A 10,702-nucleotide genomic window follows, 5' to 3' on the forward strand; every position below is an offset into this window, starting at 1 on the left:
CTATATCCGCATTTTGCCTCCCCCTCCCCCAATTGTCCGTCAGAAGCTTAAGTGAATCCATTAAGAAGATGAAAAATATATATAAAGAACTCAACGTTCACACTAATTGCGTAAACGCGAAGTTCAGCTGTAATTAACCTAAAGTGTAACATTGTTTTCATGTCTGCTTCTTTCAACAGTTGCTTAACTTCATTCACGTTAAAATCTAGAGGCCTATACTATATCAACCATTAGACTACTACTATGGCTTTCGTACGAATAACCTCTTTAAGATGGGCCTTCTGTGTGGATTCTGCATAGCGAGGACACTCGTATCTTGAGCTATTTGATTATTCAAGTGTCACGACAAACCACGAAACTTCCAAGAGTGACAATAACAGCTCTCGCTGTTAAAGATACATCTCAGTCGATAGTCACAAGCTGTGTCCAAGCTACTACTCCACCTGCCGTAATACAACCTCCAACATGCATTCTTCGCCCTCCGCCAGGCCGCAGAAGTGACGGCGGCACCACCCCTCGTCCTTATTACAGCCCTGATGAGGGCGACAACCATGCGATAACCCTCTTATTCTACCTCTTATGCCACATAGCTTTCGGCCTCACCATTCTATCATATTACACGTAGCCATTGCGGTATTAGAAGGCGTTCCACGTTCGTCACTATGGTGGTAGGTGGCGCTGGTGAACACTCCTTAGTAGAAAAAAAAATACAGGACAAGCGAACTTTAGAGGTGTATAGGACGGCAAATACTAAAATTAAAAAGGGAAACTTTTTCAACAATTCTAAAGGAAGCGCTTTACTTTTCTATGCTTGAGCTGCATTCCTGACGACGAAGCACCAGCGGCAACATTCGACTCCTCGAATGACATTTTCTATTACTGCATGCAAGACAGAGGAACAAATGAGCATATTCTTATCGATTGTGGAACCGTCCAGCCCTCAGTGAACCAGGCTACCATAGAGATCCGAGGTGCATTGCAGTTAAGGAACAGACATGGCATGTTCAACCTTCAAAAAAGTAGAACTAAGTAAGAGGCGATGAGACAATTAGTGAAGAAGGACAATAGAGTAGTTTAGCTAGGGGAATAACGAAATGGGCATTTCTTCCGAAGAAATTTAGCATTCTTGGAATGAACGACTAGGTGGCGCTTATCACCACCTCGATACAAAAGGGATGCTTCTAATCATCTCTCTCTCAATCAAGGTTAGGCTATGCGGAACGTAAATACAATCTGAAGTACAAGGAAGTACATGAGCTCCCCTACCCCAATTGGTAGAGCACCGTACGGCATAAACGGGGACCGTGTGACCGCAACGCACCACCGGCGGGTGGTTGCCTTTTTTTTTCCATTTTCTAATAAATTATCTTTTGGGCAAAAAAACGGTTGCCGATGAAGTTTCCTTTGATCACCACTAAAAAGAAAAATTGCGAGGACACTCTGGCAACTAAAGTGTTGAAAGGCGAAAGCCTAGGACACTATTCCATGACGACTTCCGGTGAATGTGACGTCACACCTACAGGACAGGATATAAACTCCAACAGAATTGCAGTCTCGTCTTATCAACACTCGAGGAGACTAATGAAGAACTTGCGAGCACATAAAATGTCGCAATTCCTTCTGAAAACAAAACAGAAAAACTTGTGGCAATGCGTAAGTGCAAAATAAAGCGTGATGTAAAAAGAAAAGGCAGCATAAAACACCACCAGCATTTGAAACTGCAGTATATTTTGAATGCTACTAGCCTCAGTGCTTGAGCAGTGTTCGTGCTGCGTCGATGAACAAGTGCCTAATGCACACGAACAAAAATTTCACCCAGGGAAGCACGGAAGCGGAAAGAATCCTCCGCAAATCTATGGCGCTTAAGAGGCGAGGGCCGGGGATGCGCAAAACACAACGCATCGAACACAAGCCCCAAAATGAAGAGAAGATCGCGCACTCAAATGCGCGATAAGGATCATGCACTCAGAGTCGCAAGGCAGGAAGAAGAACCATCCACTGGTTAGTAATACCCTCTAGTAATATCCAGGAACCGAGGCAATCCCAGTAATTATTTGCGGTCCGTTTGTGATATCCATTTAACTTCCTGCAGAAATGTGCTCAGTTCTTTCCAAGAGGACGTGCGCTGCTTCCAGTTTAGTTTCTGCATATAATTTTTCTTTTATAGTGCAGTAGAGCCCCATGACCGCGAAAGAAAGTGAGCAAGCCCTGAGACGAATTTATTATTTTAATGATCATTCCATAGAGTAGTGGCGCAAGATGTTGGTAAGCGTCCAAAACAATAAGAGAGCTGCATTTGAGAAAAGCAGCCATATTGGGGAATTCGAGTTCCTGCATTCAGTAGAAAAGAGTAATTAACCACGAGTTGCCATAGTCACCTATGACTACGTGTTTTATATTCGGGGTTGTATGCTCCCTATGAGAATATTCACATTTATACAAACTTCGAATTCTCGTATGTTATCGTATAGAAGTCTTGGGCGGGGGGGATGGTAGGGGCGGCACAAATTTAGGCAACACGCTGTTTTTGCTGCAGTTTTCTCATTCGTAGTGTTATACTAATCTTCCCTGGAACTGAGTCCAGCCAGCCAAGTTATACTGTCACTTTGAATGTGATGAGAAATGACGTGGGTAGTTTGGGCTGGAATGAAACCATTGCAGTTTTCAGCACAAATAATTTTTTTAGGCTGCAGTGAAAGGTCGTTTCAAGGACGTTTCCGACTTCTTTGCCCTTATTGTGGAGCCATATTATTTTTGATTCTTCGTAGTTATGCGTTTTTTTTCCCCAAAATTGTACACTCGGACTGCACACAGCTGAATCCCTAGCGTCCGAAAGCAACTTTGTTAACCCCTCTCGGAGCTTATTGGTCCAAAATTTCGTTCCACCTTTCGAAGCTAGTAAATTGAAGCCTTGTTGGCTGTGCTTCTAAATACATGAGCTAATCACACTTAATACAAAAAGCCGCCACGCAAAAAACCTTTCGAGACAGCATGGAATTCGTAAATTATTGTTAATTTGGCTCTGTGCCAACTGTATCAAACTGCAACTCTGATGTCGCCTTCAGAAAGGTTTAACGATGAAAGCAATACAACCGCTGAGCGACGGAAAGAAAACAGCTGTAACAATAAAAAGAAACAACCGGGGGTAAAGATCCACCTGCAGCTATTTTCCCAGCACGTGAGCTCACCAACCACACCGTCAGTAATCAGCCATTTTTACAGAATGTGGCACCCGGTAGGTAATGGCGAAAATTCTTCCGCTGCTGGTTGAATAAAATAAACGAACATGAGATATGCGAGCGCGACTCGGTTCAAAAACGAGACGCCAGCTACACCTGCTAAGTTGCAGGTGTGAGCTTGACAGCTGCCGCCATCTGTCGCATGCGCCTGTCACTAACATGAACTGCGCATGCGCAGTAGGAGCCGGCGGTTTCATTTTAAACCAGTGGAGCTGAAAGAAGAGAGGTGCGCACATGGGTGCGCATACGCAGAGCACCTGCGTAAAAGAAAAAAGATTGCGCTTGGCACTGAAACCGGTCGTTATGTAAACTGAAACCGGTCGTTATGTAAGAAAAATGTAAGCTATCCGTAAAATCGGCGGCTGCAACACAACAGACGAGACACAATAAGGTGGACGATAAACCAAGCTGAGCCATTGATTACATGAACCAACTCCTCCAATAGGTTTTCTTGCCCTAAGGAGAAAGCAACACCCAGTGCAAAAAGTAGGGAACAAAGCATGTTTATGTGAAAATCAAAGAGAAAGTAAGGCACTGGCAGTATACCTCCAACGCTTCTCGCCTTTCTATTATTTTGTTCCGTTTTTATGGTCTCGTATAGCTTATTTTATGTCGCAAGCACCTTTTCCCGGCATTATCAAAACTACAAGGGCCCGCCACGTGCCATCGATCCAGCTTCATACTTGTGGAGGGAGTAGAAATAATCCCTATATTTTCCGTAAGCATTTATAACTATATATAAAGGAAACAAATGTAAAGAAAGGAAAAATGATTATCTGAAAGAAATGTAAAAAGGGAACACGCTTGGCAAAGAAATCCAGTTCGTTACGGACTTAGGTTTTTTGTGTACAGCTCTCCTGCATTCCTCCGACGTGATCTTTGCAGCGACGCAAGAAATACATATATCAAAGGATATTTACGAATTGCAACAATCACGTTCCGCCTTTACGGAGAGTGGCCGTGTGCCTGACTGCTGACGCCTTCGTTGCGCCGCTTGGCTCTCCGCCTATAACTAGCTGGTTCGCCAGTCGAGATCTAGATTGCATAAGGAAACGCTCAGGATCCGTTTGTGGACTCAGCACATGCGGTACGGCTTAAGGCGGACTCGATATTGAGTTTCATTCGTAGTTTTCCAATCTCTTACTTTTTGTCTGTTCCTTGACTGACTAGAAATTTTAGTTGCATCATTTTCTCAGGCTTCACTTGCTGAGGATGCACCTTAGGAACTAAATTATTCAAACCAGTTAGTAAGGAAACTGGACAGCTGAATAAACCAGATTGAATAAGCGCTGACGAAAGGTTTTAGAGAATGGTGTAATGAGAATGAATGAGCTGAGCTAGTCAACTATTTCTAAACTAAACGTATATAATAATCAGCGAGGACATCGCTAACACACGCAGTTACTGATGTGACGCCCAAATTCAGTCCTTAACGAACCTGAAAAAGATATTGCCATGAGAAATTTGTACTAATGATCAGCGCACGTTAGATGTTTTTTGAAATCTTACGTGAACACGTGTGAAGTTTTTTGTTCGTGCGCTGGTTCCACGTGGCGGTGTATATTTCTTTGAGCTTGAGTTGCTTTGTATTATACTACTAGGCGGTTACAGTGTCATTAATAATATTAAATGGTTAAAAAGATTATGACGGCACACTTGGGGGTGTGTACATTTTTCCTTTAATGAGGGCAACCAGTCCGTTAGCTGCCCACCTGAAAGGCACAAATTTATGCAATGATGTCTCCAGTGCCGAGTGTGAATTCTATGCTTTTTGCCTTAAGCTGATCACCAACGGCAGCATGCAATCTGCCTGCCAAAGAAATCACAACGAGCTAGGAAAGGCCACAGGACACGAGGCTCACTAACAAATACTATTGTTTTAATGTGCGAGGAAAATAGAGACAGAAAAGGGGTTGAGAAGAAGCAATGCTGTAGCAGATATAGTTGCGACATAGTATAAGAAGGTAAAGAGGTAAAACGCTTAGAACAGAAGATTTGTAAATTTCTAGCACACAAATAAAAATTAGAGAGGAGGAAAGGAAGTGTAAGAAACTGAACACGTGGCAAAAAAAAGGAAATAAAAACGCAAAAAGACAGTAAGGTGGGAAGTTAAGAAATCCATGCAATGAATGCAGGCACTTAGCAAAGTGCGACGCGCTCAGTTCTTCATCGGGTGACATTGTCGAGAGTACGTTTCTTTATTAAGGCGAAAGCCTTTAATGCCTCATCGTTGTCGAGAGAAGGTTGTCAGCAGAGATGTCACGCTTTTCTAGTAAGACCAGAAAAAAAGTCTTTGTGCACGATGAGATTCGTACCAAAATTTTTCGTTCCGCAGCCGAGCGTGCTAATGGTTACGCTATTTTCTGCCAACGCATATGTAGTTCTCCTTGTCTAGGACGCTGGACAGTGTTTTCAGAAAGGCGTCGAATCAGACGGATGCCTCCCAAACGCCCTCCAGTGTCTCCAGCATTTAAGATTCACGAACAATTATGTACTTAATTAACGTCTTAACCACACAACAGTGACACAAGCAGCAACACCACGCTTAAGGCTTTCGTCTCACCGCTTTTTAGGTCAACAAAGTGATCCCCTGAATTTTTTTTTTCCTCGTTGCTAGCCACCGGTGACGTGCAGTTACACTTCTCGCTGATGTGACGAACCACCACCACTTCTAAAAATTCACGAGCTAACTTATCGCTGTTTTTTGCTGCACATATCAACTTGAGAGCAAGTGTGTGAAAACACTATTCTTGCCGCACCTGATGGGTATGGCCAACAAGCCCCGAGAAATGTCGCTAACAGAGTTAAGTGCTCCCTCACGAGGGCATTGACGCTGGTGATTTCTCTTTGCTTTTTTTCCTATATTGAAAATCGTTGCAAAGCATGCGCAGTTGTGTTGTTGGCTCCTTTGCTTGCTTCCGCTACTGCCGGCAAAAATGTAACAGAGAGCGTGGTCCCTGTAACGTCATAAAAACAAAAATAATATCAAGATCAAAAAACAGGAGTTCAAAACTGAAGCTGCAGTCACTGGACACCTATTCGCTGCCAATAGTCCTTCAAGTAATAAACTAGAGTGTGTAAAAAATGGGTATAAACCAGTTTGTGATTGGAGCACTGAGAGCCTCACTTGAGAACAGTCGTAAAGCGAGCCCTGCCTTATCGCGGCCTAGCAGTATTTGCCTCACCAGAACAAGGGCCCGCCATTGTCAGAAACTTCCCAATTACTCGGTCCTTTTTCATAACGCGCCGAGACATTTGTATCTAAACCGAGGCTCCAATTTTCAAGTCAGAGTAGTCCTCATAGAAGCAAAATACACACAGAGCGATTGGATTATCGGGACTGGGATTGAGCAGCGCTTCCAATTCGTTACTGTAATGTTCACGTAAAATTGAGATTCATCCAGGCATCTTTATGTCGTTGAGCACGTTCTTTAGATATATATTAGATATATAGCACGTTCTTTAGATATTAGATATTGCAGTATCGTGGTGAAAAATCTTGCCGAAGAATTTGGGCTGATAGTTAAATAATTAATTGAAACCTTTTAAGAGCAGGTGGTTAGGCGTGATCAAAATAGCAGAGCGTGCAAACGAGGAACAGGGACAAGGAGGGCACACAACTGTTCTAATGTCTCTACTTTTTGTCCTCGACCGTCACTTGCCAACGTTGGTCTTCTCAGCAAAATGGCAACCATAACCAGCTAGTCTGCGGTATGGTTGCCCTTATTCGAGACTGCGCACGTCTTCGAGTTTCCCGGGAATGGTCGCATCACCACCGCGTACAGCAACTATCCTCCAAAAGGCTGAAATCTTGAGCACATTGTTGACTACTATGGAGCGTCCGACTTCTGGGTGCGTTGAGTTCTCGTCGATATGAAAGCATACAACCGCAGCGTCGGTTCTTCTCATCAACCAAAAGTCTGACACAGGAAAACTTTCAAGCAGCGACAGAAGTTGCTCATATGATGACGTCATGTTCCTGCGCTTCTCATCTTCACGCGTAGAAAGCGACATCTGGATGGCCTCTTGCAGATGCGTTGCCTCGCGGCGTCATCGTTTAGCGTCGAGCTCCTCGCGAATCGGAGCAGAGTTCAATAAGTGCGATGGACAATTCGGAAATATTGTCGGCATAGTATCAGGAGTAAGTCCGGTAAGGTTCACCGGAACGTGTACTGTCTTGCCATTTGAATCTGTGTACGGGGTTGTAGACCGGAGATACTCAGGCTTAAAATGGAGCTCGCACATCTGTGTGTATGGAAAACAAATGTCCTCTTTGAGTACGACATATTTTTTCTTTGATGTTGTCACTGCTATCGCTAGCATTCATTACTACTGTCGCTGTTGCTAATTAATGCTACTACACGCCGGTTAACGAGCATCAGCTGTGATATTTATAACAGCTGATGAACGTCACATTTCGCACTGGGAGTATTCCGTATGCATTATGTCCTTCAACTGTCAACTAGTCCAAGTTAAGGTACTGAATCCCTACGTATCCTTTGACAAGCGCAGTGATTCACATGTAAGACATTATCGCTCCTTGGGATCAGGCAGAGTGCCGATGTCCACATCATCACGGCGGATGGTCCGTTTCCATTTTATCCTTCTGTCGTAGTTGAGAAACGAGAACACGCAAACCTTCGGACCACCGTCATAATTTCCGCGACAGTTCGGGACGCAGCAGCGGCCCATTCTGCGCTGCTCACACTTTCGCTTTACAGCACACATACACACGCACCCAACGCAAGTTTGCAGAGTAAAACCCAAAATAGAACCGAACCGCGCTACGAGAAGAAACGTGCTTGGATTCAAAATATCCCACACAGCACGCATGCATGCATTGATATGCACAGGCCCCAGTGCACGGACTGGCTTGACTGGTCACCCACAGCTCCCTGCCGGTCAAGGTGAGGTGACGTCATAGGGTCTAAGAAGGAAAGCGCGGTGGCTTTGAAAAATGCTAGTAGCCGGGTTTTCACGTTGATGACTGGAAATAGTCGCTGCGTCTACGGATGCGATGAGAGGAAAGTCCGGTTAGTCGCCGTTGCGCGCAACCTCGACTGGATATCTGGACAAGCAGTCGGCATCGTTACGCTGGCGCCCTGATTTATACACGATAGTCATGTCGAACTCCTGAAGACGTAAGCTCCAACGCGCAAGGCGGCCAGAGGGATCCCGTAATTTCGTCAACCAGCAGAGAGAGCGGTGGCCGGTTACGACTTGAAAATTCCGGCCGTACAGGTAAGGCCGCAATTTCATTACTGCCCATTCCACGGCGACACATTTGGTCGTGGAATAATTAGATTTAGCCAGAGACAGAGTGCAGCTGGCGTATGCTATCACGCGCTCAGCGCCGTCCTGCCACTGGACGAATTACAGCACCGAGGCCCACGTTGTGAGCGAACAGCGTGGCGCACGAGCTGAGTGCCGAACAGCCGCCGGCTATTGTTGTAGACGCGGCAATATGCTTGCAAGGAATAAATGTAGCTCCAAGGAGCACATCTGCACGATTGAAGCAAGAAATATCAGAAAGTAAAGACGCGAATGTTTAATCACACGCAGCCCATAGCTGTTCGATAACCACGAAAAGTACTTGCGTTATAAATACCGAACCAGATATTGGCTACCATACTGCCGCAACTATAAACAACATATACTAGCATTCAGTCCTGCGTTGATTTAGTCGGCCAGAGGAGAGACGAAAACGAAAAGTCAGTGACTGCGCGAGAGACACCTGTCACCTCTGAATTTCGTCTAGGGACAGAACTGGGCGTCCATGAACTGTAACAAGAGAAGTAGCGGCACTGATGCCTTACTAAAACAGGAATCCGAAATTACGCAACGAAAGCGACGAAAAAAAGTTATGGCCCTCTGTTTTGTTCCGTGTATGTATGGAACCACCACTAATTTCAGGATGCAGATTCAGAGCCGCGCTTCCTGTACCCAGCTCGTCTCCTATAAACGTTCTTTTTTCCACGTTCCCTTTTTTCTTCTATTTGTTTACTTCCTCTTTTTCCTTTTTCGTTCCCATCTTGTTTTCTCCCTTATCACTTTTCCTCTCTCTTTCCTTTCTTGTTTCTTTATTCATTACATTATTTTTGATTTGCCCCTTAAATATTACATGCCGCTGTGGCTCCGTGGTTAAGGCTCTCGTCTACTGATCTGGGGTATCCGGGTTCGAACCCACGTTTCTTTTGCGGCGAAATGCAAAAGGCGCTCGTGTGCTGCGCGATGTCAGTGCACGTTAAAGAACCCCAGGTGGTCGGAATTATTCCGGAGACCTCCACTACGGCACCTCTTTCTACCTTTCTTCCTTCACTCCCTCCTTTACCACATTCACACACATTTACATGGACATGCTCAGAGAAACCGAACCACTTAAAGCCGCCCAACGAGGCACTGGAGCAGTGGGAGGAGACGCTGGCCAGTGGCACCCTGGAAGACCAGAAGGCGCTAGTCGCCGTCGCCAAAGCGTCGGCGGAAGCCACTGGAGTCTTGGACTGAGGACCCCACCCACAATCAGCTCCGGTCTCCTTTTTACAACTAAATACTTACTTCTCTGGAGATAGAGAGAGGCAGGCCTCCCTTCCCATAAAGACGCGAAGTTCTAATTCTGGTTGACGAAAAACATTTACGCTCGAAGTTTAAGCGACTTTTTCACGCATCACCGGACTGCGTGCGTTTCTGTAATGTTTCATAACGTTCCTTGCTGCTATGTTGTATGCCGTGTGGCAACTTTAGAGTCACATATAATAATAATAAATCTCTTCCCGTTGAAAAAGACGGTTGCCCAAAAGCTCTGGGTATGTATGCCTACTTGGTAATTTGAAATTGCGCTTAACGAGTATATTTTGAAGTCTTGTTCATAGCAAACGTAACGCGAGGATACTAAGCAGCATATTTTCATCACAAGGCCTCAGGCAGTATTCATTTCAGACAGGGCCGTTTCGGCACCACATACAAGATGGCGGACACAAAGCGTGGATTCTTCCATTTCTATCTCTCCTCCCAACAACTTGTCATACGACAATCAACGATTCATAACCAGAAATTCTCGAAAAGTACATTTTCTTCAGCAAGAACTTGTTTATCAACGCAATTTTTGCATATCATAAGATTGCATCATAACAATCATATCCGCCGATCCCTCCTCGGGAACCTTAAAGTTTTTGGCTATTTATAGTAAAAAATGCACCCTATTTGTTTTTCTATATACGAAAGCCTTAAGTGCTCAGTGCGAGCGCAGGACAAACTTTAAAAGGAATATTTAGCAACTCATCTGAAGATTAGACAGTTTCCATGAATATGCTCATAACTAATCTTACGCCGCCGCAGTGGCTCAGTGGTTATGGCACTCGGCTGCTGACCCGAAAGACGCGGGTTCGATCCCGGCCGCGGCGCCTGAATTTCGATGGAGGCGAAATTCTAGAGGCTCGTGTACTGTGCGATGTCAGTGCACGTTA

At 44.9% G+C, this 10,702-nt stretch overlaps 1 pseudogene; it reads right to left on the minus strand.

Moving 5' to 3' along the window:
• Positions 1-6,962: 6,962 nt before the first annotated feature.
• Positions 6,963-7,931, minus strand: LOC149331793 (uncharacterized; annotated as a pseudogene).
• Between the last annotated feature and the right edge of the window lie 2,771 nt (positions 7,932-10,702).

This window comes from Amblyomma mixtum, chromosome 8, assembly GCF_055824585.1.
Source record: "Amblyomma mixtum isolate Tamu chromosome 8, ASM5582458v1, whole genome shotgun sequence".
NCBI lineage: Eukaryota > Metazoa > Arthropoda > Arachnida > Ixodida > Ixodidae > Amblyomma > Amblyomma mixtum.